Genomic DNA, 27,652 nt, shown 5'->3' on the forward strand with positions numbered 1-27,652 from the left:
CTTAGCATGTCTCATAATTCACATTTATGAGATTACTATTTGATGTGTGTTTCAAACCATACCTTGTTTACACTCTTAATAATCCCCTTTTCTGTTCCTGATCAATGATGTGCATCATCTTACCATAACTGATATTAAACTTTTTCAATATTAATCCAAGTTATTATTGTAACAAAATCTTTAGCATAGTCCATCTATGCAAATGAGTCTGGTAAAACAAAGACAAAGTTTTCCTACTCTATCAACACCCTTTTGGATTGGTCATCTGAACTTCAAGGGGTTGGTCTAAGCTCAGGTTAAGAGGCCTGCACCCGAATTAATCGATGCTCACAGCTCACAGTTGGCCTATAGTTCTCAAGGACACGCCGTTCACGGCGTGCAGCAGAGCTCCCAGCTCATCTTCCGGCTGTGGGACCCCTATCCCTGTAGTTTCGGGTACCCTGCCACTTGGACTTAAACTTCAACTCCTACGGACACCTCCAAGGACTCCGTCATGTGACCACAAACTCAGGAACTCTCTTCCTCGCATACGCGCCAATACAGCTGGACGTACACACGTGCCTCACGAAAGCCAACACAAGGCTTAAAAGTTATTGCCCCTTTTAATTAAGGTGATTCTTAGAGTTCTGATGGTTTGTGCAGCAGTTAAGTCTATAGTGATATTGCCCTTCTTTTACTCTCTCTCTCTCTCTCTCTCTCTCTCTCTCTCTCTCTCTCTCTCTCTTAATTTTCCATTCTTTCTCTTTCATATATATTTCTCGTTTGTTGTTTGTATGTATAGTTAGTCTTGTGTGTTTTTGTAGTGTAACATAGTTTAATAAACCGGTTTTGCATTACACAATTGAATTGTTTCTGTGTTCAATGCTCATGAAATAAATGTCACTTAATCTGCCTTTAAGATCTTAAAGCTACATGCTTAAAAATACTTTATAGCAGTAAAAATGTTATTTTCTAAAGGCCACGGAATTAACTTCTTAAATGTACAATTATGAGTATTTGCTGGACAAATACATTAATTAATTGTTATTATTATTCTGCTAAATCTGTTATAAAAATCTGTTATTAAATCTGAATACTTTGTATAATTAATTACAGTTAATTGTACTTATTATTCTGTCACAGGTCGGGGCGGACCACAGACGTAAACAAGCCGCGCCCCTTCCTAGTTTCCACCTCGAGGAAGTCCCGAAGTCAACCCAATGACCAGACAACACAAGCGTAAGTGTAATTTAAAAGAACTTTATTTAATTTATTTAAAATATATAGGGAAAAGGGGCAAGGGTAAGTTAAAACAAGGGTCTCTCCGTCTTCTCTCCAAATGAGCCAGGTAAGGGGGGAGACAGCGGGCCAAGGCTCCTATGCCTTGTTTCCTTGATCCTGTGGCGCCCTCCTTTTTCTCCTGGAGGCAGATTAAAACAATATGGTAAGTGGTGGTTCAGTGTTATGTATACCTGGGGGTCTTTCCGGCGACAGGCTGGTATATCCCTTGACGCTTCACTAGGGTGTATCAGGTAAATCTCTCTCTGACAGCTGGATTCACACCCTCTTCGTCTTCCGATCCTCCACTGTAAACACAGAATACTTCTGGTCAATGACCAAGGCTCTTTCTCTCTTCCAGGTACCTGTGGCCGTGTACGCCTCCAATTCTCCCCCGACGTCGGACCCGGACAGGCTCCCCACGGTAAGTATCTACAGGTATTTAATTCGGGCTCTCTCCTTCTGCAGGCTTTTGACTGTAACACAAAGGATTACTTGGCAAACACTGGGACTTTCTCTCTCTCACCAGATCGGCTCGTGACGACAGACAGGTAAGTACTTCACAGGTATGGTACTCGTTTCTCTCTCTTTCTGCAGGCTTTTAGCTGTAACACAGAGGATTACTTGGCAAACACTGGGACTTTCTCTCTCACCAGGTTGGCTCGTGACGACAAACAGGTGAGTACTTCACAGGTATCATACTCAGGTTCTCTCCTTTTGCAGGCTTTAAGCTCACAGGTAAGGTATTCAGGTTCTCTCTCTTTCTGCAGGCTTTTAACTGTGGCACAACGGATTACAATTACAGATCCAGGAACTTACGCTGGTTAGTCGGGCAGCGCCTTACATAAAGCAGAGGCGAGTTAGCTTTAGCTACTGCATCTCTTCAACTTTCCTTCGAATTTTAGCAACTTTTGGTCATACAGATACTGACAACATTGGATACTGCTCGTGAATGGTGGACTTACAGTGACTGGACTTCAAACGGTTGGTGATTATGCTCCAAACCTTGAGATGCTAAAGCGTCGTGATATAGCCTTCCCAGAGGCCTCTGGCACTGCAAAGGGGAGATCTAGCACCGTCACGCTGAGCCGAACGCTGCCCTCTCCTCTCTTCCACTACAGAGAACTGGACAGGGGGGCACCTTTGAAGAGGCTCAGTGACAGATGAGATCTGATCTTCGCCACCCTTCCTATAACAGTACGAAGTTCTTCATACACACAAACACTTGTTAATATGGGTTTTACTCACAGCAGTCGAGGAAGTCGATGTCCTTCACCACCGTTTCACTGAGTCAGGCCGAATCCAAGGGATGACCAAAACAGACACCACACTTGAAACTTCAATACAGGGACACACACACAGCATATACAATGGGTTGTTTAACCAGCTTCCACAGCCTCTTGTTCTCCCACGGCGGATTCAGTGAAGGGAAGGGGGCTACTGACAATACAAACACAGCATACCACTGCACTAATTCAAAGTGTATTCTCACAGCAAAGGCACAGACTCACCCACAGCACTCTATGTGCACATTAAGGTCACCGCCCCGTCTTCCTTGAATTTCACCTGAATTTTGGCGTTGGAAGTGTAGGCGAGCAAGATAGACGTCACTGTTGCGGCCCCGTGCTTCTCCCAGGATCGTCACTACCCGGCTCTCCCACCACTCTGCTCCGTGGCAGGGCCGTCAACCTGAATACTGAGAGCTCACAACACACGTTGGACAAGATAGCTCCACAATACACACTGTATCAGACACTGAGTACTCACAATGATTTAACAATGACCTCCTTTGTCTCCTTCTCCTATAGACCGATGAGATCCTCTTTACCCGTGTTCAAATACACCACTCTAATCCTCATCAGCAGCTTTTACAGTAAGTCGTTCCTCCTCAATACTCCAAACACAACAGCAATGCACATAAATCCATTCGTTTTCCAAAATCTTCATAGATATCACATACTCAGCCTCTGGCTCTGTTTTCCTCTTCTGCTTCGTTTCCAGTAAACAACAACTTCTACCGATTCCAGCGTGACTGTGCCCAGGTCCTTTCTCTTCAACACCGAAACGGTTTGCCAAACACAGCACAGCTACCACAGCGCCAACGATGAACCCCAACAAACTGCAAACTCTTTGTGTTTAAGGCTGTCTTTTAAATCCCTTTCTTCTTCACAACATCCAATCCCCAGCCGCTACGTTTATCATCCACACCTGTGTTCAATCGGCTTGATTTCGCCTCGCGGCGTTTACTGGAAGTTCCGGTGTTCCTACTCTTCCGTCCGGGCGGAAACGCTTCCGGGCGGAACCAATCTTCCCCATCTTTGGTTCCGCACCCTTAGAAATCGTCACCGTGTGACATCCTCCCCCACCAATGTGTTCTAGTCCCTAGAACGCCTTCGGGTTGTCCACTCACCATAGCGTGTAGGGGGGCGGCCGCGGTTTTCTCGTTGGGACCGCCTAAGGGGTGATTCTGGTTCAGCTCGAGCTGGCACATCCTCGGGTTCCCTTGGAACGGCCGGAGCTGGCACGACCGCTGGACCGCTTGGGACCACAGCCCACCCTCCGATCCAAGGGGCCACTGGCGCTGGCTCCTTAGGAGCTTCTCCCACAGGCCCAGGATAGTTTGGACACGGGCGGATCATGTTGCGGTGTACTACCCGGTCGGCCCGGGCTTCCCTTCGGGCCGGATTGTGTACACCGGTTGCCCAGGTCGCTGTTGACTGTGGACTACATACAGGGTGGTCTCCCAACAGTCACTTAGCTTCACTTTGCCCTGCCGCCGATTGTCCCTCACCAGGACTCTCTCGGCAGGCAATAGGGGGGCATCCCGAGCTGTCCGATCATATAGCCTAGGGCTGCACGATCACAGGAAAAATGATGATCACGATTGTTTTGCTCAAACTTTTGATCACGATTAAAAATACGATCATTCTTTTAGTGAAGAACTTCTGTTTACTTCAGTATTTTTATTACACTTTACAGCCATGTATATAATATTATATACATTTTATAGGCCTATATTATAAAATATTTTATTGTTTTGTAATATCCACAACTCCCATTCTCTTAGATCTTTTTAAAACATTTAAAATAATTCCGCAAAATTCCACATAGATTTTGCAAAAGAAATCCGCAGAAATAACAAAAATAACAAAAATAACTCCTTTCACAGATTCCTTACAGCTGTACGACTATTGCAGCAATTAAAGCAGTTCAGTTTTAACTGTCAAAATTATAAAATATATTTTATTTATTTTAGAACCTTTTTTGTTTGTTAAATTAAGGTTTTTGATACTGACCAAGCGGTTAGTGGCCGACAGCTAACGTCATGTTGAGGACTTGTTTGATCAAATGAGCCTCTCAAATCAACAATTCACTTGCCTACAATAACGTCTATATAATATATATATTTTCAGCATATAACAATGTTAGTTTAAATGTTTATTATCAACACACTATTTTTTTTTATAAGCGGAGGGGGGCTGCTTTGTTGCTCGCAGACGGCGGGGTGCAGAAAAATAATGAATCAAAACAAAACTAAATAAACATGAAATGAAATTAACATGCAGGTTGCTTTACCTTACACATTCGCTCTGCATCAATTAAAATTCAAGGCTTTACACCGCATTTTTTACATGACTACAGAAAGAAGTCTTTTATAGATTATGCACAGTATTTAAGGTTTTTATTCAGTTCTCCATATTCCCCGATGCACTGAAGGTCCTGCTGCTGGCGGAGACGCTAAACACCGTTGCAACAGGTGCATTCTAAATGTGCGTAGTGGACTCGTGCGATAGGTTAAACGTCTTTCTTTAACAATTTATCAATGTCTCAACGTTTCTTTTAATTAAATTATTATATATAAAGGTGGAGAAGCCTAAATAAATCCAGAGGCCTGGCCGCATATCAACTGTGATGTTAAAATTGGTCCGAAACCCGACCCAATGGGCGTAAAAAGGCTGAAATGCAGGGCTCTAATATATATGTATATCAAAATAGAATTAAACTAAAATAAAAACAAAACATTTTTGAATAAAAAAATGCCTAAGATATGCCTTTTATGTGGCAATATTTTTTTTAAACCCCTTGCTGCTCACGGTGCTTATTGGACACATATCCTTGGCTAACTTACATGATACGCGATCCGTTATTGTTGTCTGTGTCGTGGATGGTCGGGGATTTTGTATGGTTGCGGCTTGTGTATTCAGCTTTTAAAACTCTTGATATTTCAGGTTTGGACGGAACAGGAGCACAGTTTGCACAAGACTCGTGACTTACCTGATCAACATCACTTTCCTCAAATCCGAAATATCCAAACAATGGAGTAGGCCTATATGACCCTTTTTAGGAATTAAACACCTATTTCTGCACTTTCTTCTTGTTGCTCTGCCATTATGTTCGAATGACTGTAATCTCGTGATGCTAACGTATTTCTGCCTTAACACAGACTGCACTTGCAAAGAAACACTCCGTTTACTCTGACTCCGCCCATAACAAACACTTTGCTTGATTCTAGACCGTGTGTTTTGTGCTTGGTCTTTGCACATTAATCGCGACGATTGTCATTAATTAATCGTGGGGTACGCATATCGTTATCATGATAAAAATACGATTAATCGTGCAGCCCTAATATAGCCTCTTATTCCTTACTCCGGCCATCTGGATCCGCTTCGTCACCTGCTCATATGCAAAGTGTAGGCGCTGGTGGTGGCGTCCCACCCACTCTGTCACACTCACGTCTTCCTGGCTCGCTGTCACTCCCAGCATCAAGTCCGTGGGCATCCGAACATGTCTGCCAAACATCAGGTAAGTGGGGGCGTACCCCGTAGTACTGTGCACACTGTTGTTGTAAGCCTGGAGAAGGTTAGGCAAGGCACTCACCCAATCGTCCTGTCGTCGTTGATCCAGGGTCCCCAGTAACCCCAACAAGGTCTGGTTAAACCTTTCGCAGCTGCCATTCCCCGCCGGATGATACGACGTCGTGTGCGTCTTTGTACAGCCGTACAGTTGGCACAACTCCCGGATTACCCGTGACTCGAAGTTGGCCCCTTGGTCCGAATGCAGGAACTCCGGGCATCCGAATGTCTGGAAGACGGTCCTCCATAATGCCGTGGCCGTGGTGCTCGCCGTCTGATCTAGAGTAGGGATGGCCCAAGCGTACTTCGTAAACAGGTCTGTCACCACGAGGATGTTTTGATAGCGGTCCATGGGTCGACCCAGCGTCAGGAAGTCCATGGCCATGATGTGGAGAGGGGCCTTGGCATTAATGGGGGCCATCGGTGCTCGGGCCTCCCGCCTGGATTTAAACAACGTGCACCTGGGACATGCCTGAATCAGAGTACTCACCGACGCCTCCAGTCCGGGCCAGTAACAATGCCTGCGTAAAAGAGACACAGTCCTCTCCTGTCCCTGGTGTCCCAGCTGGTTGTGATATGCCATGATCAGCTCTTGTACCTGGTCTCCTGGTACCACAATCTGGCAGACTTCCTCGCCCAGCCTCGGGTCTCTGACACTCCTGCACAACACTCCTTCCTGCAGCTTCAACTTGTCCCACTGCCCCAGCAGCCTTCGTCCCACGTCGGTCTCTACCAGCGTCGGCCGGTGTTGTGGTTTTCCTTTTCTTCACATAAGACAATCTTTTGTTTTGGTTTTCCTTTTCTTCAAATAAAACAATCTTCAGTCTTAGGTTTTGATTTCAAAGATGGACTTTATTGTTAGCGAAATAAAGCCGTGAGGAGATCTTGCAAGATCCACTGGCTTCTTCTGGCACCATGGCTGATATATATATGCTTTGGGTCCCTCCCCTCCATGCTTTAGAACAAATATAGGATTTGTAATCTAAAGAACCTTATGACATTCCTCAGACCAGTGTCTCCTTCCCATGACCTATTTGACCCTTGGCTATTCTTAAAACCCTTTGTGCCCTTTGACATGAAACCTGAATACACACAGCTGGCTCTTAAATACACACAGATGTTTCTTAAACTCCTGACGTTGGATTATAATGGTAAAGTCCTGATGCACATATTTGGATTAAAATAAACTACTTCATAATCCCCGCTCTGAGGCTTACCTAGCCTCATTTCTGTTTATTTATTTTAATCCGGAGTGCTGTTTCATAATTCAGTGTCTCAAATATTACTATCTTGTGGCTAAAGAAAGCCACTATACATTATCAATTACCAAATTATGCCACAGCACTTCGAACCATGGACCTTAAGAACAAACGTCTTTCCATTCTCATTTTGTCTTGAATGTAAAAGTAAAAGAACTTAAGTCCTAAATAGTTTGTGCGCAATTGGTTCTGCGCTTACAGTTATCATTATAGCTATGTAGAGTATATGATAAAACATCGTAAATGCGAAATCAAAATTAATGAATCCAAGTAAAAAAAGGAAAGTCTGCATAACAAACACAAATTAAATGTTAAAAAAATTCAAATTCAAACCGAGTAAATATAACTAATTGATACTAAATTGAAGCATAAAACTCAAAAATTAAGTATAATAAACAAGTATAAATGTAAGTTAATTCAAATAAACAAAGTAAAGAGAAATAACCAATAATAAAACTAGGTAAAGATGGCCTAATAAACACAAATGAATGTAGATTAACTCAAATAACACAAGTAAATGTGATCCACTAATATACTTAGTAAATGTTGCAACACAAATTAAAGTGGAGTACTCCAAATAAAACAAGTAAATGTAAATAACCAATAATAAACTAAGTAAAGATTGCATAATACACACATAAATGTAATTAATTCAAATAAAACTAGTAAATGGAAATAACCAATAATACAACTAAGTAAAGCATGCATAATAATTCTTGATAACAATTTAAATGAAATGTTTTGTTTTTTTTTTAAATCTTCGTCTCCCTCCTCATCAGAGGTGCTTGAATTCTCATTTACTAGTTGTAAATTCATTACTGTTTTGTAAAGCAGATCTTGATAGTATACAGATTGATTATTTTGTGATTTCAATTTCCTTTCTCGCCTTAGGGAACCAGGTTAGGACAGCGTACATCCCTAGACTAAAATAGAGGCGAGTGGGATGGGGTAACTGTCAGCTGCGCGCCGCGCGCCCAAAATTTTTCACGGACGAGCGGACGCCTCAGGGGGTCCCCTGACGTCGTTCGGCGCTCGGCCACCAGGGGGACACTCTGCCCCGTCCACGGACCCACTATTTGTCCGATTACCCGTTACGGCCGGACACGCCCCCCGGGACCCCCCCAAACGTCCACGGACCCACTATTTGTCCATTTGCCCATTATTTGTGCGGATCGACCCCTGACCCCTACCTGACCGCCCCCCCGACCCCCCCCCCCATGACACGGACCCACTATCTGTCCATTTGCCCATTATTGGTGCGGATTGACCCCCTGACCCCTCCTGACCACCCCCCCGACCCCCCCCCCATGACACGGACCCACTATTTGTCCATTTGCCCGTTATTGTCGCGGATTGACCCCCTGACCCCTCCTGACCACCCCCCCCCGACCCCCCCCCCCATGACACGTACCCACTATTTGTCCATTTGCCCGTTAGTTGCGCGGGTCGACCCCCTGACCCCACCTGACCCCCCCCCCCGACCCCCCCCATGACACGTACCCACTATTTGTCCATTTGCCCGTTACTTGCGCGGGTCGACCCCTGACCCCACCTGACCGCCCCCCCCCCATGACACAGACCCACTATTTGTCCATTTGCCCGTTAGTTGCGCGGATCTGCACCAAATTCGCACCACGCGTAGAGCGCGCCGAGATGAACACGTTAAGGCGTACCCCGGTCGTCTATTCCCGACCGATCATTTTGACCTTGCCGGATCATCACCAAATTCGCACCACGCGTAGAGCTCGCCGAGACTGAGACGGGTGCGCGGGTACCACCCTCCTAGCTCGTTCCTGTGCCGAGATAGAGGCCTGACACTCTCATGTAAATAGTCTGCCAATGGACGCGTAATGGGTTCGTGTCAGTTTTTTCCTCAAGGGCCTCGGCGATTTCGACCGCGCGGATTCGACGCGGACGACGCCCGGATCGCGTCAAGGTAACATTCGCGCAATTTCGACAGTTACACGAACCCACTATTTATTTTTGAATGGAATCGATGACACGTGTCAGGGCCGTAGCTCCGCCCCACAACGAGTCACCGCCCCCAAACGCGCCTTCCCGAGCACGGCGCGACCTCCTCGTCACGCGTGAGAGGTTTGAGCTAAATCCGGCAAACTTTAAAATTTTGTCCAAAAAAATGACGTAAGGGTACCCCTTTGGTGTTTTTTTGACCAAATTTTCGACCTCCTCCGATCTTCACCAAACTCGCACCACGCGTCGAGCGTGCCGAGACTAAGACGGGTGCGCGGGTCCCTCCCTCCTAGCTCGTTCCTGTGCCGAGATAGAGCCCTGACACCTGCGTGCAAATAGTCTGCCAATGGACAAATAATGGGTTAGTGTCACTGCTTTCCTTAAGAGCCTCACTGATTTCGACCGCACTACCGCTACGCGGACGAAGCGCGGAGAGCGTCGAGGTCACTTGCGCGTACGTACGACATGTTCTTGACCGCACGTTGTCGTACGCGCGCGCAATTGACTTTGACGCTATCCGTGCTTCGTCCGCGTCGCAGTCATGCGGTCGAAATCGCTGAGGCTCTAAAGGAAAAAACTGACACGAACCCATTATTCGTCCATTGGCAGACTATTTACATGCGAGTGTCAGGCCTCTATCTCGGCGCAGGAATGAGCTATGAACGTGGTACACACATTCATGTCTTAGTCTCGGCACCCTCTACGCGTGGTGCGAGTTTGAAGTAAATCCGGGAATTTTTTTGTCTCAGGCAATGAATTTCGGCCTTTTTTTCCCAATTTGAATGCCCGTAGCTTAGCCTTCAAGAGGGCCACGCCCTTGCCATTGACACTGTTGGAAAGTACTGTTCCAGGGCTTTCCAAAGAACCCAAGCTCAAGTGTCTCCGACCTTGCTCGGCTGAGAAAAAGAGCACTAAACCTTAGCCTTTTTCACAAAAAAAAAAAAAAAAAAACATAAGTACAAGCTTTTTTTTTACATTTTCAAATGACCGTAGCTCCGCCTATTATTAGGCTACACCCTCGAGCTTGGACTCGTTGGAAAGGGCTAGTACGGTCCTTTCCAACGAACCCTCACTCGAGTCTCTACGTCCTTCCTGGGCCGAGGAACAGAGCCCTAAACTTGAGATTTTTCACATTTTTCTGATATTTAAATGCCCCTAGCTCCGCCCCTGAATGGGCCACACCCTCGAACCTGGGCTCTTTGGAAAGGCCTATTCCGGGCCTTTCCAAAGCACTCTCATTCGAGTCCCTAAGACCTTTCTGGGCCGAGCAAACGAGCTCTGAAAACAAGCCTTTTTCATAAATTTTCAAAAGTGGAAAGCCATATCTCGGCGAGGGAACGTCGTAGAGACTCGAGGCTGGTGTCGTTCGAAAGGTCTCTCCGAGACCTTCAAAACGCCCCCACCCACGAGTCTCTAGGACCTTCCCTTCCGGAGATATGAAAATCGAGCTTTTATTTTTAAACGCCCCTAGCTCCGCCCCAAAGAGTGCCACGCCCTCGACCTTGGGCTCGTTGGAAAGGCCTTTCCGCCACCTTTCAAAGGCCCCCACCCCCATGTCCATACGAATTTTGGCTATTTTTTCAAATGCACGTAGCTCCGCCCCCTAGAAGGCCACGCCCTCGAACTCGGATTCCTTCGAAAGGTCTCCCCAGGGGCTTTTTAAGGAATCCGAAATGGAGCGTCTACGACCTTCTCGGGCCGACAAACAGAGCCCTGAAAATCAGCATTTTTTACAAATTTTCACACAGAAAAGAAATTGAGGCAAATCTTCAAGAAAGTCTTTTTTGAACATTTCATCCAAAAAAAAAAAAAATCTATCTCGGCCAAGGAATGTCGTAGAGACTTGGGGGTGGTGTCGTTTGAAAGGTCTCGCCGCCCCCTCAGACACGCCCCCAACCCCAAGTCTCTATGGCCCCGCCCCTTTCCGAAAAACCATTGTTTTCAAAACGCCTTTTCAAAAGCGCATAGCTCTGCCCACAAGTCCAAACTCAAAAATCCTTCTCACAGAAAATGAGGATTTTCTCAGCCTCACCGAAGGGCCCCGGAAGGGCCTAGGTGCCCCAAATTCGGGGCCCTGGCTCACAGAGTGCCCCTCTACGACATATCCGAAGACGAGCGTCGTGGCGCGAAAGAAAAAATTTGGCCGCCGTCCGAAAACATCAAATTCCCCCATTATAATTCCCATAGGCCTCAGGCCTCAAGTTTTCGTTGCTTTTTTGGAATCTATTTTTTCTGGAACGCCGCAGCGGCCCGCGCTTCGGGGGTCCGTCTCGGGAGAACTCCGACATAGAGCGTGCCGATTTTTGACCCGATCGGACTCCGGCACGAACCCACGGCCGGTAGCGGGAAACTGTCAGGTCTCCCGCTAAGCTGGGAAAAGTCGAAAGGTCGCAGAAATCGGTGCGCGGGCTGCCGGAGAGCTCTAACGCGACATATCCGGAACCCGCGCGCCGACGGCGTAAGGCGCGCGCGCTACGCCCTGCCGAAAACCTTAAAACTAGGGCAGGCAGGTCGAGTCGCGAAGGGGTCTCGGCCGCGACGCTCGGTGTTCCGCGGAGAGGACGTCCGGACTAGAAGACCCGCGCGCGCCCCGGTCGAATCGGAGTCTTCGTGACCGCGTAAACCCACCGCAAAGTGCGACCCCCCGCGCGAGATACGGCCCTATAGCTCTTCTTCCGAACGTCGCTCGAGTCTGCGCTTCCGGGTTCCGTCGTTTGGGACCCCAGAGTGCGCGCGTGCCGAGTTTCGGCCCGATCGGAAGCCGACACGAACCCGCGTACCGAAACGCGGGAAACTGTCGGGTCTCCCGCGAGGACGGGAAAAGTCGTAAGCTCTCCAAATTCGGCACGCGGTCTGCCGGACGGCTCTGGCCCGACATATCCGAAACCCATGCGCCAACGCCGCACCGCGTGCGCACAGGAGCGTCGCGAAATCCCAGTTTTAGGGTTCGTAACTCGGCTCGCGATAGGCTCTCCGCCGCGTGCTTCGGAGTCCCCGGCCGGGCCCCACGTGGGATGTTACGACGAGCGTATCGGGGCCGCGCGACGTTCGGGGGACCGCGCGGGGGTCGCGACACTTTTCCATTAAACCAATGTTATATTCCGTAATGGGTTTGTGGACGCGCTCCTCGTGACCCCGCGCGGTGTCATATGACCTCTGGGGGGCCCCCGATCGACATATCCGAATCTGGAGAACGTAGCTCCAAAATAAGACAAGGTTGTCCAAATGTTCTCAAAATCACTCATCATGATCCTCTTGATGGCCTAGACCACCAGACCATGTAGTTTGCCATTCGAGCTCCGTTTCGCTAATTTTTTTTCTGAAGGTCCCAGGGGTCTGCGCTTCGGGGGCCCGTACGGCGGGGCCCCCAAGCACGCGGGTGCCGAATTTCGACCCGATCGGACACCGTCCGCGAACCCGCAGTTTTAGCGGGAAACTGTCAGTGCTCCCGCGAGGCCGGGAAAAGGACTAGGTGCCCGAAATTCGGCGTGCGGTCCAGTAGAGGGCCCTGGCACGACGTCTCCGAAGCCCGCGCGCATTCGGCGTACGCCGTGCCCACAGCGCCCTCGGTGTGCCTCCCAGTGCAATCACAAAACGCCTAGGGTTAGGGTTGGCAAGTAGGGTCACGAAAGGTTCTCGGGGGGCAGGCCGCCGGATTCCTCAGCTGGGCCGTCGGCAAGGGGATACCACGTGCGTTTCGAAGCCGCGCGCCCTTACGGGGCCGCGTGACGGCACAGACACGTCTCCATTAAAGCAATGTTATTTTTCGTACCTGGTTCGTGTCACTACGTCCCCAGGACCCCGAGACGGGCCGGATCTCGAAACGGACGACTGGCAAGCTTACAGCCGATGGAGGAGGAGGAGGTAGGGGTGGTTCGGTAGAGCTAGGGTCCAAATTGAGCAAAAACGGACAGGAACGACATTTTCGCGTCGAACTCTGCGCTACAGGGCGCGTGAGGGGACGTAAGCAGGGCCCGTGACGTCCGTTTGGGGTTTGGACCTTTTCCCAAAAAAGTAGTCTGCAAATGTACAAATAGTGGGTCTGTGTCATGGGGGGGGGGTCGGGGGTGCGGTCCGGTGGGGTCAGTTGGTCGACCCGCGCAACTAACGGGCAAATGGACAAATAGTGGGTCCGTGTCATGGGGGGGGGGGTCGGGGGGGTGGTCAGGAGGGGTCAGGGGGTCAATCCGCAACAATAACGGGCAAATGGACAAATAGTGGGTCCGTGTCATGGGGGGGGGGTCGGGGGGGTGGTCAGGAGGGGTCAGGGGGTCAATCCGCAACAATAATGGGCAAATGGACAAATAGTGGGTCCGTGTCATGGGGGGGTCGGGGGGGTGTTCAGGAGGGGTCAGGGGGTCAATCCGCGACAATAATGGGCAAATGGACAAATAGTGGGTCCGTGTCATGGGGGGGGGGGTCGGGGGGGTGGTCAGGAGGGGTCAGGGGGTCAATCCGCAACAATAATGGGCAAATGGACAAATAGTGGGTCCGTGTCAGGGGGGGCGTGTCCTGGGGGGCGTGCCCGGGGGTCCCGAGGGGTGTGGCGCTAAATCCGGACCAATAATGGGCAAATGGACAAATAGTGGTTCCGTGTCACTGGGGGTCGAGGGGGGGTCGAGGGGGGTGGTCCCGCAACTCAATGGCACCCCTAGAGGTGTCCATTACCTGGTAGAATTTGCCTTCTAGGTAAAATCTTTGAAAATCCAAAAGTGTCCATTCAGTAACCGGTTTAACGCGTCCATGGTTGACATAAACTCAGTACGATCCCTCGCCACCACTATGGGTACTTCGGCAGACTAAATGAATGGCATTTTTGACACCAACCCACTAGAAGTCCTTACATCTTGATATCTCAGCACTTCCATTTGTTTAACTGTGGATTTGATAATGAAGACTTTTAATAAGGGTATTACACAACAAAATAATAGTCCTCCAATGCTGCTTGCTACTCCCAAGAATATACCTAATTTTGCGAACCAAGCTCCCCATGCTCCTAGTTTTAAATCGAACCAATCCCATATTTTCTCGTCCCTTCCTGCATTGTTTTCCATTTCTATTTGTAAGTCTTTGAGTTTCGCCATGGCTTTTGTAAATGTACCTTCTGGTGAAGTATTATTAGGAATAAATGTACAACATTGATTTCCAAATAAAATACAAACTCCATTTTTGTCTGCTAATATCCAATTTAGAGCAAGTCTATTATGCCATGTCATTTTACTTGTTGCATCTAGTTGTTCTCCTGACGACATCAATGCCTCATTGGTGTGATTAATGAATCTTTGCTGATTATAATATATGTAATTACTCCGTTCTGTATTTTTATTTTGCGAAATCCAAATAAATATTGATTCAAAACCTGATTTCACTTCATCTCTAGCCTTGAATTGATTTGGTACCCCTCTTGGTTGACCTATTGAGTCTAAATATATTTTAGGATCTGGTTCGTAACTTCTCTTAACTCTATGGTTACTTGTGTCCTTTTTCTCCAACTTATTATCAAAATCCCATTCTATTATTTGAATTTCCTGTATTAGTCGTACTCTTGTACATGTTCCTTTCCATCCTTTTGGCAAAAACGGTAAAAGTTTTCTATGGCCACAAACCCAGAAAAAATCTGCTATTGTTTGTGTTTGATCTTTATAGGTATCCGCATCAGGTAATGCTATAGTTTGATTTTCACAGGTTTTTTCTGGAACTATTTTCTTTCCCTTTCTTATACCTGATGACCTAATAGGGTGGAAATCTAAGGAATCGCCGACCTGTCGAAGTTTTGTTTTATCTATGGTCCAAATTACTTTGCATTTTCCTTTAAATTGTCCCATATTAATATCCCCTGTGGTTTTTACAAAGCACTCATATTCCTTATTATAATCTATGGTGTACCATTGTGGAATCTCTATTTTTTTATTATTTTGTATTTGCATAATTTTGGATATATCGATACCTTTACATCTAGCTGCTGATGATTGTATGTGTCGATACATAAGTCTGTCTTTGGCATTACTTAGAAATCCCAAACATTCTGCTGGACAAGTAGGTTTAAGCATTTCCATATTACAATAGAGTCTATTCATCTCGGCACATTTCTCAAAATCAAATGGATTTGGTACTATTATTACTTGGCTTGCAGGTGATTTAGAACAAAATAGACAGTTTTTTCCTTGTACATCTGTTGCTGTAAGGTTGCCCATTCATACCATTGATTACTTTGTGCCGTTTCCCATAAAATATCTAGTTGGATATCCTCCTCATACATGTTGTAATCGTCCTCAATGTTTCTCCTTTGTTTTCCACTCAGTGTCAGTTCAGTTGTATTTGCAATTGTATTGTTCCTAGGTTCCTTTGTGGGTTGAAATGTCAATTGCTGGGATGTGTAATTGAGCGTTTGTGTTGAGGGTAGTAAAGTTGATGTCAGGGCCATGTGGCTGAGACTTTGTGTCGGTGCAAGTGAGGTTGGCTGAAAGGAGGTGTGATTAAAAGTCTTTGTGGTTGCAAGTGACGGTGGTGTAAGGGATGTATCGTTTAAAGTCTGTGTTATGGCAGGTGAAATTGATGTCCAGGATGTGTGATTAAATATCTGTGCTGTTCCTGGTGAAGTTAATGACAGGGAAGTATGATTCAGAATCGGAGTTACAGGTGTTGGAGTCCATGGCGTTGTGCTGTGATTCTGAACTTGAATGGTTGGTGTCGTTGTGTGGTCCGTAGCTTGAATTGGCCACAAGCATATGAGGATCAGGCATGTTGTCAGATGTGTTCTGTCCATTGTCATTTCCTGATGCCACACCTTGTGTCTCATTGCTTTTATCCGTCGATGATTCTTGGTTGTTCGTTCCAAGGCTGTCCTTTCCGGACTCTGGCTTTTCTGTATGAGCTTTGGTGCAGTGGTTCAAGTGATACCACGTGTTGCTGCCTTCCACTCGAACTGCTGTTGGGGTAGCGGCCACTACTTTATAGGGTCCCTCCCTTCTGGCCTGGTTCCATTTCCTTCTGAATACCCTCAGATAGACGTGATCCCCTGGGGCAATTGGGCATGTGGTCTCCGTCTCCTCACGCGACTGCTTTCTTTTTTCCTGCACATAAATAGCCTTATGGATAGCAGTTAGTTTTTTCATGTATGACCTTAATTCCATGTTGTTCTAATGGAGGACCCGAGTATGGGCCTCTACAATATGGAGCGGGCATAGGTCGACCTGTAGCATTTACAGCGGTGTTAGATGTGTATTTCTGTTAGTTTGAATGCGATAGCTCATTAGTGCTAGAGGTAAAGCATCCACCCAGTTAAGTTAAGTACTTGCACATATTTTATTGAGTTTTGCTTTGATGATCCCATTGGCTTTTTCTACCATTCCTTGAGATTGTGGATGATAAACACATCCTAATCTTTGCTTTATTCTTAAATGTTACAGTACTTGTTTTACTGTTTTTTGAATAAACGCAGATCCATTGTCTGAACTTATTTCTGATGGTATTCCGAATCTAGGAATGACCTCTCTTGTCAGAAATTTAATCACTGTCCCAGCTCTCTCATCAGCCGACGGTACAGCTTCTACCCAGCGACTAAACCTACAAATAACAACAAGCATATATTTCTTACCCTGCACTCTCTTGATCATATCCACATAATCCATCACCAAGTGTTTAAAAGGACCCTCTGGTACCGGAATATGACCTATTGGCGTTGTTATTCCTTTTCTGACATTGTATTTAGCACACACTTCACATGTTGACAAAAATTCCTCTACAGTTGCATACAAATATGAAGACCAATATCCTTGTTCTTTAATCTTCCTAATCACTTCTGCTCTGGCACAATGATCAAATCCATGTGCATCTGGGATTAGAATATTCAACAGTGCGGTTGGTGCAACAATGTGACCTTCATGAGACCTCCAAATGTTTTGGGAGTCTTTTGTAGCCCCTCTTCTGTGCCACATAGATTGCTCATATGGTCCTGCCTGTTGCTGAATCCGAGCAATATCATCTATGGTTGGATTGGGTTCTATAAGAACTTCTGGAGCTATTATTGCCACTTGATACCCGGAGGCTTTTTTAGCCTCTGAATCTGCTGCATTATTTCCTTTGATGACAAAATTATTGCCTTTTTTGTGAGCTTGACATTTGATAATGGCTAATCTTTTTGGTAACATCAGAGCAGAAATTAATTCAACTATCTGTTCAGCATGTTGAATGGGAGTTCCATCACTTCTTTTAAAACCTCTTTGTTTCCATACTGCCCCAAAAAAGTGACTGACGCCGTGTGCGTATGCTGAGTCACTAAAAATGTTTGCTGTTTGTCCTCGCCTAAGGGAACCAGTAAGTACTACGTGACTTGTAGCTAGTACGTACATTGGGCGACGTACTCTGAAACTGTCCGCTGCGCGCCGGCCCCCCAAAATTTTTCCCAGACCCCGGGGTGGGGCCCATCTCGCCCGAGGGCCGGCCCGGTCGCGTGAGGCGCGTCCCGTCGCCCAGGACCCCAGGGGGAGGAGCTAGCCGGGGTCAAAAACATGGGGTTTCTCTTGCAGTTCGGCCCTCGGCCACCGTGCGGCAGCACGCCCGGGCGTCCACGGGACCCCTAAACTGACAGTTGCAATTTAGGAAGTGCAATTCATCGGGCGACGCCCCCGGACCCCCCCCCCATGACACGGACCCACTATTTGTCCATTTGCCCATTATTGGTGCGGATTGACCCCCTGACCCCTCCTGACCGCCCCCCCGCCCCCCCCCCCCCACTGACACGAACCCACTATTTGTCCATTTGCCCATTATTGGTGCGGATTGACCCCCTGACCCCTCCTGACCACCCCCCCGACCCCCCCACTGACACGAACCCACTATTTGTCCATTTGCCCATTATTTGCGCGGATTGACCCCCTGACCCCACCTGACCGCACCCCCCACCCCCCCCATGACACGGACCCACTATTTGTCCATTTGCCCGTTATTTGCGCGGGATGACCCCCTGACCCCACCTGACCATCCCCCGACCCCCCCATGACACGAACCCACTATTTGTACATTTGCCCATTATTTGTGCGGGATGACCCCCTGACCCCACCTGACCACCCCCCCGACCCCCCCCATGACACGAACCCACTATTTGTCCATTTGCCCATTATTCGCCTGATCTTCACCAAATTCGCACGACACGTAGAGCGTGCCGAGACTAAGACGTTAAGGCGTACCCCGGTCGTATATTCCTGAGCGATCATTTTGACCTTGCCCGATCTTCACCAAACTCGCACCACGCGTAGAGCGTGCCGAGACTAAGACGATGGCGCAGGTCCCACCCTCCTAGCTCGTTCCTGTCCCGAGATAGAGGCCTGACACGTACTTGCAAATAGTCTGCCAATGGACGGATAATGGGTTCGTGTCATTTTTTTCCTTTAGAGCCTCAGCGATTCCGATCGCGTGGATTCGACGCGGACGACGCCCAGATAACGTCGAGGTAACTTTCGCGCAATTTCGACATGTACACGAACCCACTATTTTTTTTTGAATGGAATCGCTGACACGTGTCAGTGGCGTAGCTCCGCCCCACGGCGAGTCACCGCCCCGAGACGCGCGTTCCCGAGCACGGCTCGACCCCCCTCGTCACGCGTGAGCGGTTTGAGCCAAATCCGGCAAAGTTTAAAATTTTGTCCAAAAAAATGACGTAAGGGGTACCCCTGTCGTCTTTTTTTGACCAAATTTTCGACCTCCTCCGATCTTCACCAAACTCGCACCACGCATCAAGCGTTCCGAGACTAAGACAGGGGTGCAGGTCCCACCCTCCTAGCTCGTTCCTGTGCCGAGATAGAGGCCTGACACGTACATACAAATAGTCTGCCAATGGACGAATAATGGGTTCGTGTCAGTTTTTTCCTTTAGAGCCTCAGTGATTTCGACCAGGTTAGCGCGACACGGACGAAGCGCGGGGAGCGTCAAGGTCACTTGCGCGCACGTACGACATGTACACGAACCCACTATTTTTTTTTGAATGGAATCGATGACACGTGTCAGTGCCGTAGCTTCGCTCCGCAACGAGTTACCGCCCCAAGACGTGCGTTTCCGCGCACGACCCGACCCCCTCTTCACGCATAAGCGGGTTTGAACAAAATCCGGGGACGTAAAAAATGTTGTTCCAAAAAAATGACGTAAGGGGTACGCCTGTCGTACCACGTCGCCGCACCCTTCAAAACGCCCCCACTCTCAAGTCTCTAGGACCTTCCCTTCCGGAGATATAAAAAATTAGTTATTTTATTCAAATGCCCCTAGCTCCGCCCCACAAAGCGTCACGCCCTCGCACTTGGGTTCGTCGGAAAGGCCTCGTCAGGGCCTTTCCAAAGAACCATGACTCGAGTCTCTAGGACCTTCCTGGGCCGAGGAATAAAGCCCTAAACGTTTGCCTTTTTCACACAATTTCTATATTTAAATGCTTCTAGCTCCGCCCCGGAGAGCGTCACGCCCTCGAACTTGGGCTCGTTGGAAAGGCTTCGTCAGGGCCTTTCCAAAGAACCCTGATTCGAGTCTCTACGACCTTCCTGGACCGAGCAATAAAGCCCCAAATAAAGCTTTTTTTTCACCTTTTTCACAAAAAACACCAAGTCCAACCTCAAAAATCCTTCTCACAGAAATATTACCAGGTGAATCAGCGTCGTCTGAAACGCCTAGAAAACTTGGTTCCTGGTGAAATTTTCGGACCCCATATTGAAAACGGACGGGACTTAGTAAAATATTTGGACCAAATTTTCGACCTCGCCGGATCTTCACCAAATTCGCACCACACGTAGAGCGTGCCGAGACTAAAACATGGGTGCAGGTCCCACCCTCCTAGCTCGTTCCTGTGCCGAGATAGAGCCCTGACACCTGCATGTAAATAGTCTGCCAATGGACGAATAATGGGTTCGTGTCAGTTTTTCCCTTTAGAGCCTCGGTGATTTCGACCGGGTTTGCGCGACACGGACGAAGCGCGGAGAGCGTCGAGGTCACTTGCGCGCACGTACGACATGTACACGAACCCACTATTTTTTTTTGAATGGCATCGATGACACGTGTCAGTGGCGTAGCTCCGCCCCACAATGAGTCACCGCCCCGAGACGCGCGTTCCCGAGCACGGCTCGACACCCTCGTCACGCGTGAGCGGTTTGAGCTAAATCCGGCAAAGTTTAAAATTTTGTCCAAAAAATTGACGTAAGGGGTACCCCTGTCGTCTTTTTTTGACCAAATTTTCGACCTCCTCCGATCTTCACCAAATTCGCACCACGCGTAGAGCGTGCCGAGACTAAGACGGGTGCGAAGACACCCTCCTAGCACGTTCCTGTGCCGAGATAGAGGCCTGACACGTGCATGTAAATAGATTGCCAATGGACAAATAATGGTTTCGTGTCAGTTTTTTCCTTTAGAGGCACGGGGATTTCGACCGCGCTACCGCGACACGGACGAAGCGCGGATAGCGTTAAGGTCACTTGCGCGTACGTACGACATGTACTTGACCGCACGTTGTCGTATGCGCGCGCAAGTGACTTTGACGCTATCCGTGCTTCGTCCGTGTCGCAGTCATGCGGTCGAAATCACTGAGGCTCTAAAGGAAAAAACTGACAAAAACCCATTATGCGTCCATTGGCAATCTATTTGCAGGCAAGTGTCAGGCCTCTATCTCGGCGCAGGAATGAGCTAGGAACGTGGTACACACATTCCTGTCCTAGTCTCGGCACCCTCTACTCGCGGTGCGAGTTTGAAGTAAATCCGGGAATTTTTTTTTCTCAGGCAATGAATTTCGGCCTTTTTTTCCCAATTTGAATGCCCGTAGCTTAGCCCTCCAGAAGGCCACGCCCTTGCCATTGACACTGTTGGAAAGTACTGTTCCTGGGCTTTCCAACGAACCCAAGCTCAAGTGTCTCCGACCTTGCTCGGCTGAGAAAAAGAGCACCAAACCTTAGCCTTTTCACATGTTTTTTAAAAAAAACATAAGTACAAGCTTTTTTTTTACATTTTCAAATGACCGTAGCTCCGCCCCTGATGAGGCTACACCCTTGGACTCGATGGAAAGCGCTAGTGCGGGCCTTTCGAACGAACCCTCACTCGAGGCTCTACGACCTCCCTTGGCCGAGAAACAGAGCCCTAAACTTGAGATTTTTCAAATTTTTCTGATATTTAAATGCCCCTAGCTCCGCCCCTGAATGGGCCACACCCTCGACCCTTTGGAAAGGGACTTTGGAAAGGGCTAGTCCGGGCCTTTCCAAAGCACCCTCAATCGAGTCCCTAGGACCTTCCTGGGCCGAGCAAACGAGCCCTGAAAACAAGCCTTTTTCATAAATTTTCAAAAGTGGAAAACCATATCTCGGCGAGGGAACGTCGTGGAGACTCGAGGCTGGTGTCGTTCTAAAGGTCTCACTGAGCCCTTCAAAACGCGAGTCTCTAGGACCTTCCCTGCCGGAGATATAAAAAATGAGCTTTTAAATTCAAAAGCCCCTAGCTCCGCCCATGAATAGGCCACACCCTCAACCTTGGGCTCGTTGGAAAGGCCTGGTCCAGGCCTTTCCAACGAACCCTCAATCGCGTCCCTAAGACCTTCCTGGACCGAGAAACAGAGCCCTAAACTTGAGCTTTTTCACACTTTTCTGATATTTAAATGCGTCTAGCTCCGCCCCTAAATAGGCCACACCCTCGACCCTGGGCTCTTTGTAAAGTTCGTATCCGGGCCTTTCCAACGAACCCTCATTCGAGTCCCTAAGACCTTCCTGGGCTGAGCAATGAAGCCCCAAATTGAGCTTTTTTTCACCCTTTTTCACACAACAAACACACAAGTTCAAACTCAAAAATCCTTCTAACAGAAATTTTACCAGGTGAATCAGCGTCGTCTGAAACGCCTAGAAAACTTGTTCCCTGGTGACAAATTTTCACGTCCCATACAAAAAACATGAAAAAATGAGGATTTTCGCAGCCTCACCGAAGGGCCCCGGAAGGGCCTAGGTGCCCCAAATTCGGGGCCCTGGCTCACAGAGTGCCCCTCTACGACATATCCAAAGATGGGTGTCGTGGCGCGAAAGAATAAATTTGACCGCCGTCCGAAAACATCAAATTCCCCCATTATAATTCCCATAGGCCTCAGGCCTTGCTTTTGCGTTGCTTTTTTTGAATCTATTTTTTCAGGAACGCCGCAGCGGCCCGCGCTTCGGGGGTCCGTCTTGGGAGAACTCCGACATAGAGCGTGCCGATTCGCCAATCCGCACAAATAAAGGGCAAATGGACAAATAGTGGGTTCGTGTCAGTGGGGGGGGGGGTCGAAGGGTGGTCAGGAGGGGTCAGGGGGTCAATCCGCACCAATAATGGGCAAATGGACAAATAGTGGGTTTGTGTCAGTGGGGGGGGGGGTCGGGGGGGGGGTCAGGAGGGGTCAGGGGGTTAATCCGCACCAATAATGGGCAAATGGACAAATAGTGGGTTTGTGTCAGTGGGGGCGTGTCCTGGGGGGCGTGCCCGGGGGTCAGGAGGGGTGTGGCACTAAATCTGCACCAATAAATGGGCAATCGGACAAATAATGGGTCTGTGGCCTGGGGGGGTTGGGGGGGCACCCCCGTGGCTCAAGTACGCACCTTGAGGCGTCCGATTGGCCAGTATGCTCCTTGCCTTTCACGGGGGGCCGGTAATGCAAAAGTGCCAGATCGCCTAATAACTACATTGCCCACGGCTGCCAAATAAAGTGTACGGTCCCTCGCCCAGAGTATGCGGCCTTCGGCAATGTATTTGAATGGGATTTCTGACGGAAACCATGTACGTGCCCTTACTTTTGCCAATTTACATGCTGCTGTAAGAGCTTTTAATTCTGCTAATTGAGCAAAACATGGCTGGGTGCAGTGTTGGGACAGTACAGGCACAAAGTCTTCTCCCTCTTTTTTCACTACTGCATAACTAGTGTGAATTCCTAAATGATCTCTGAAACTGGACCCATCTACAAAGTATGTGACATCTGCTTCAGTAATTGGGGTAGATTCAAGATCAGGTCGTAACCTGGTGAATGCTAATGAGTTAGCAACACATTCATGTGGCTCACCTTCATAAGCCAAAGGAATCAACTCTGCAGGATTAACTGTATTACATCGTTTAATTGTAACATCTGGATGTGTAAGTAGCAATGAATATGCCAAAGTACGGGCTTGTGTCAAAACAAATTTCCCTTGTTCAATTAATTCTGCAATTTTGTGATGAGTATATATGATAACTGGGTATCCCATAGTTATTGTAGATGCTTTTTCATATGTCTGAAATACTGCTGCAAGACTTTGTTGATAACAAGGTGGATACCCTTGTGCTACATTGTCTAGTTTGGTGCTATAGTATGCTACTGGTTGTTTTTTCCTACCACTGCAGGTTTCTTGCATTAATACTGCAGAAGCATATCCATCAGCTCTGTTGGCAACAAACAGGTGGAAGGGTTTGGTATAATCAGGTGTACTTAAAACAGGTGATTTTTGTAGTTCCTGTTTAATCAATTCAAATGCTGCTAATGCATCTGCATTCCAACTTAAGGGGGCATTTAGATTTTGTAACCCTGCCTGTTTCATTATGTCTCTTAATGGTGCTGTTTTGATTGCATAATCTTCTATCCAATCAGCATTGAAACCTGTCATTCCTAAAAAAGTCATCATCTGTCCTACTTTTTGTGGCAATGGTGCTTTACTTATGCCTTCTAGGTGTGTTGGGGCTATGGCCTTTGTGCCATATGAGATTAACCGCCCTAAATATTCCACCTGTGGCTGGCAATATTGTAGTTTGGTTTTGGATACTTTATGACCTCCTTGAGCTAGTTTAGTAAGTACCTTTATTGAGTCTCTATGGCATTGTTCGAGTGAGGTTGAACAAATCATCAAATCATCCATGTATTGCAGCAAAGTGCTGTCTATCATGAGATCTTCCAAATCAGCTTTAAGTGCCTGATTAAATATTGTGGGTGATTCCTTAAAACCCTGTGGTAGTTTTGCATATGAATATTGTTTACCCGCATATGTAAATGCAAACAAATATCTACTTTCCTCCGCAACTGGTATGCTGAAAAATGCAGAACATAGATCAATCACAGTGAAGTATTTGGCATCAGCGGGGACATTTGTTAGCAGAGTGTATGGGTTTGGCACATCAATCGGACTATCCTCTACTATGTCATTTATTGCTCGTAGGTCATGTACGAGGCGCCATTTATTTTTGTTCGCTTTAATTACAGGATATATTGGCGTGTTACAATAGCTGTTTGTTTCAAACAGTACTCCCGCTTTCACTAGTCCTTCAATAGTATCTTTTATGCCTAATTCAGCCTCTGGGCGTAACGGGTATTGTGCTTTCCTAGGAAGGCATGCATTTGGCTTAAGCTTTACTTTGACTGGGCTAGCTGATTTTACCAAACCTACATCTGTTTCATATTTTGACCATAGCTCTGTTGGGACTTGTCGTTCTACATCTTGCAGTAACTCAGCATAAAAACTCTCCTCTGTTTCAGGCATTGACATCCTTTGAATTTGTTCCTGTTTGTTAATCATGATTTCCTGAGGAACACCTAATAAAGAAGTTCCATACAGTATTTGAATGTAATTTTTATCAGCTGAATGAAAAATTAATGGATTGTCAGTTGTCTCCCACTGACTTTGTGTAGCCTTTTTTAGCATAGGCCCAATATCTTTTGTTTTCCAATTTTTTCCTACATATAAAGATATATGTGGTACAGAATCTGTTACATTGAACCATTGCTTTGTAAAGTCATTCTCCTTTATGGTTATAGCGGCTCCCTGTTTACCTATTATGATAGAATGTGAAATCAATTGAATTTTTTGCCCTTTGGTTTCTCCCTGCCATTTTGTTTCAAGTTCTGTATTTCTTGAAGGGTCATACATCATTGTACAATGGAACTGTGATTTTGGCATTTGTGCATCAGGAATCTGTGCTTTAATAAATTTACCCCATTTATCAAATGCTTGTTTGACATCATTCTCTATCTGTCCTAACCAGTACACATTAGCTTTTGGTTCAGAGATCATCATTTGAGTTCCTTTTATGTACACATACACTCCCTCTGCTGAACACAAAATTTTAAGACCTAATTTGCACAATGCATCTCTTCCTAAAAGATTAATAGGAGTCTGGTTTGATATCAGGATTGGTAAGGTCACACGGTTGTTTTTAGTTTGTAGACAAATCGGAGCGGTCATTGGAATTAACTGTGTTTGTCCCGAGAATCCTATTGTCTTTACAAATTTGCCAGACATGGGGAGATGTGATGCATAATTGGAATTTACACAGGTATAAACCGCTCCTGTGTCTACCATCATAGGTATGCTTTTTCCTTCTACTTCAACCTGTAAAATTGGTTCTTGATTTGCATTAGTGGTTAAAATTGGCAACTTTCTCTCCCCAATAGGATTCTCTGGGCATCTCTAAAAATCTTGGTTTGTACCTACCCAGGGGTTCACCGGACCTCGTACAGACCCCTGCCAATTGTTCCCCCTTCTTCCCCTCGGGGGCTGAGTCCAAGGGTTTGTGTAGCAGTTTCTTTTAATATGTCCCTTCTGGCCACACCCCCAACACACTCCTTCTGGATCTCCAAAACCTCTGCCTCTGCCTCTCGCACCCCCTTGTGGTAGATTTCTTTTCCACTCCATCGGCCCTGGCTGCTGAGCGTATACATTGATGATGGGTACGGGGGTCTGGTGTGCATTAGGAGGGTTTGTTGTGGGCGGAGTCTGCTGGACAGCTGGTGGAAGAGAATTCACAGGAGCCATCACTGACATCTGGTTAGGTTCGTCTTTCTGTACTGCTGCTTGAATCTTTCTCTTGTTTTTATTTGAAAGTTCTTCCAGCTGTAACTGTGTCAGTTTTCTTTGTAGTTCTTTCTCTTGCGTTTTCAGTTTTTGTTCATTTTTTCTGAATAAATCCACAGCATGACACACGTGGTCACAAAACTCTTTGTGTGATTTAGAGTTTAGACCTACCACATCTTCTAGTTTGCTTTTTAAAGTCTGTGGCATAGCATCCACTATGGCATTTCTAAAAAGGGTTGTCATTAAAGGGTCCCCCTCGGGGTCTCCCTCAGTCTCTTGTTTCCATCTCTTTAATTGTCTTTGAACATAAGTGATGGGATTCTCTGTTTCCCCCAGTTCCTCCCCCCTTCAGTGCCTTGGGGTCGATTCTGGTTTCATATTCAGTTCGTAAAACTCGCCACACGGCGGGACGGTATGCATCAAAAACAATCCCATCCATATTGTAGGAATTAACGGCTCTGTGCAAGTTAGAGTCCTGAAGGATCTGATCAGTTTTTGCTCCCCCTACAATTCTCGCTAGGAGGGCTTTGATGTCTCCTACTGCAATCAGCTTCCCAGCTAATTCTTCCTCCAAAATTCTGATGAACTTACCAGCCCCCTCGTGGATATCCGGGAGTCGGTTGACCAGGTTCTCCAAATCCTGTGACCCCCAGGGTACGTAGTTACCTTGAGCTCCTTTAATTAGAATTGGGAGCTGCTTTGTTAATGGTCTCAGTGATTTTTCTCCCCCGCGTGACCACTTTCCCTCATCAACCAGGGACTCCGCTCCTCTTTCTCCCTCCCTGCTCGGTTCACATGTGACCTCAAACATATATTCTTCTTCAGATTCTTCCTTTTCTGGTAAGATTTCTTTTATAACCTCTTTTTTCTTGTCTACCTGCTCATATGGTAGTTTTTCACTTGGTGTTTTCATTTTATACTGTGTTTTCATTTTTTCTAATGCTGTTCATGCTTGTTTGTAACAATCTAACTGCAGTGTTGTTTCTTTTGTTTTTATAGCTGGCTTAGTTTTAGGTCTTACTACTTGTTCCATCTCCTCATCCTCCTCTTTCTCCTCATCGTCTATTTCCACATTTCCCTTCATCTGCATCTCACCCAAAATTTCAACAGTTCCCTTGAGCAATGGAAACTGACCCTCAGAGGTCAAATAAGGAGGGGGGTCTGCATATTTTTGTTCCTTAATCATGGTTTCTTGTTCCATGTCTTTCAACAGCCTTTTGGCCTGTTTTAAATTTTTTCGCAGACATTCCCCTTCTTTTTTGAACAATGCTAACACTTCATGCTCCTTTTCACGTTTTTCTTCTCTTTTTTTGTTTTTCTTACTCGTATTTTTGGTTTTGTAATTTTTAACCAATGTTTCCATTTCCTCACACAATGCCACATCAAAAGTCCCCTCTTTTGGCCATCTGGTAACCATACTTTTTGTACGTTTTTGCCATTTCTTAGAGAGATGCTTTATGAGATCTTTACTCAATGGGTATTTTACTCCCAAGAGTTCAACAGGACTGCCTGCCATGTC

The sequence above is a fragment of the Paramisgurnus dabryanus genome, chromosome 5, assembly GCF_030506205.2.
Source record: "Paramisgurnus dabryanus chromosome 5, PD_genome_1.1, whole genome shotgun sequence".
NCBI classification, from domain to species: Eukaryota; Metazoa; Chordata; class Actinopteri; order Cypriniformes; family Cobitidae; genus Paramisgurnus; species Paramisgurnus dabryanus.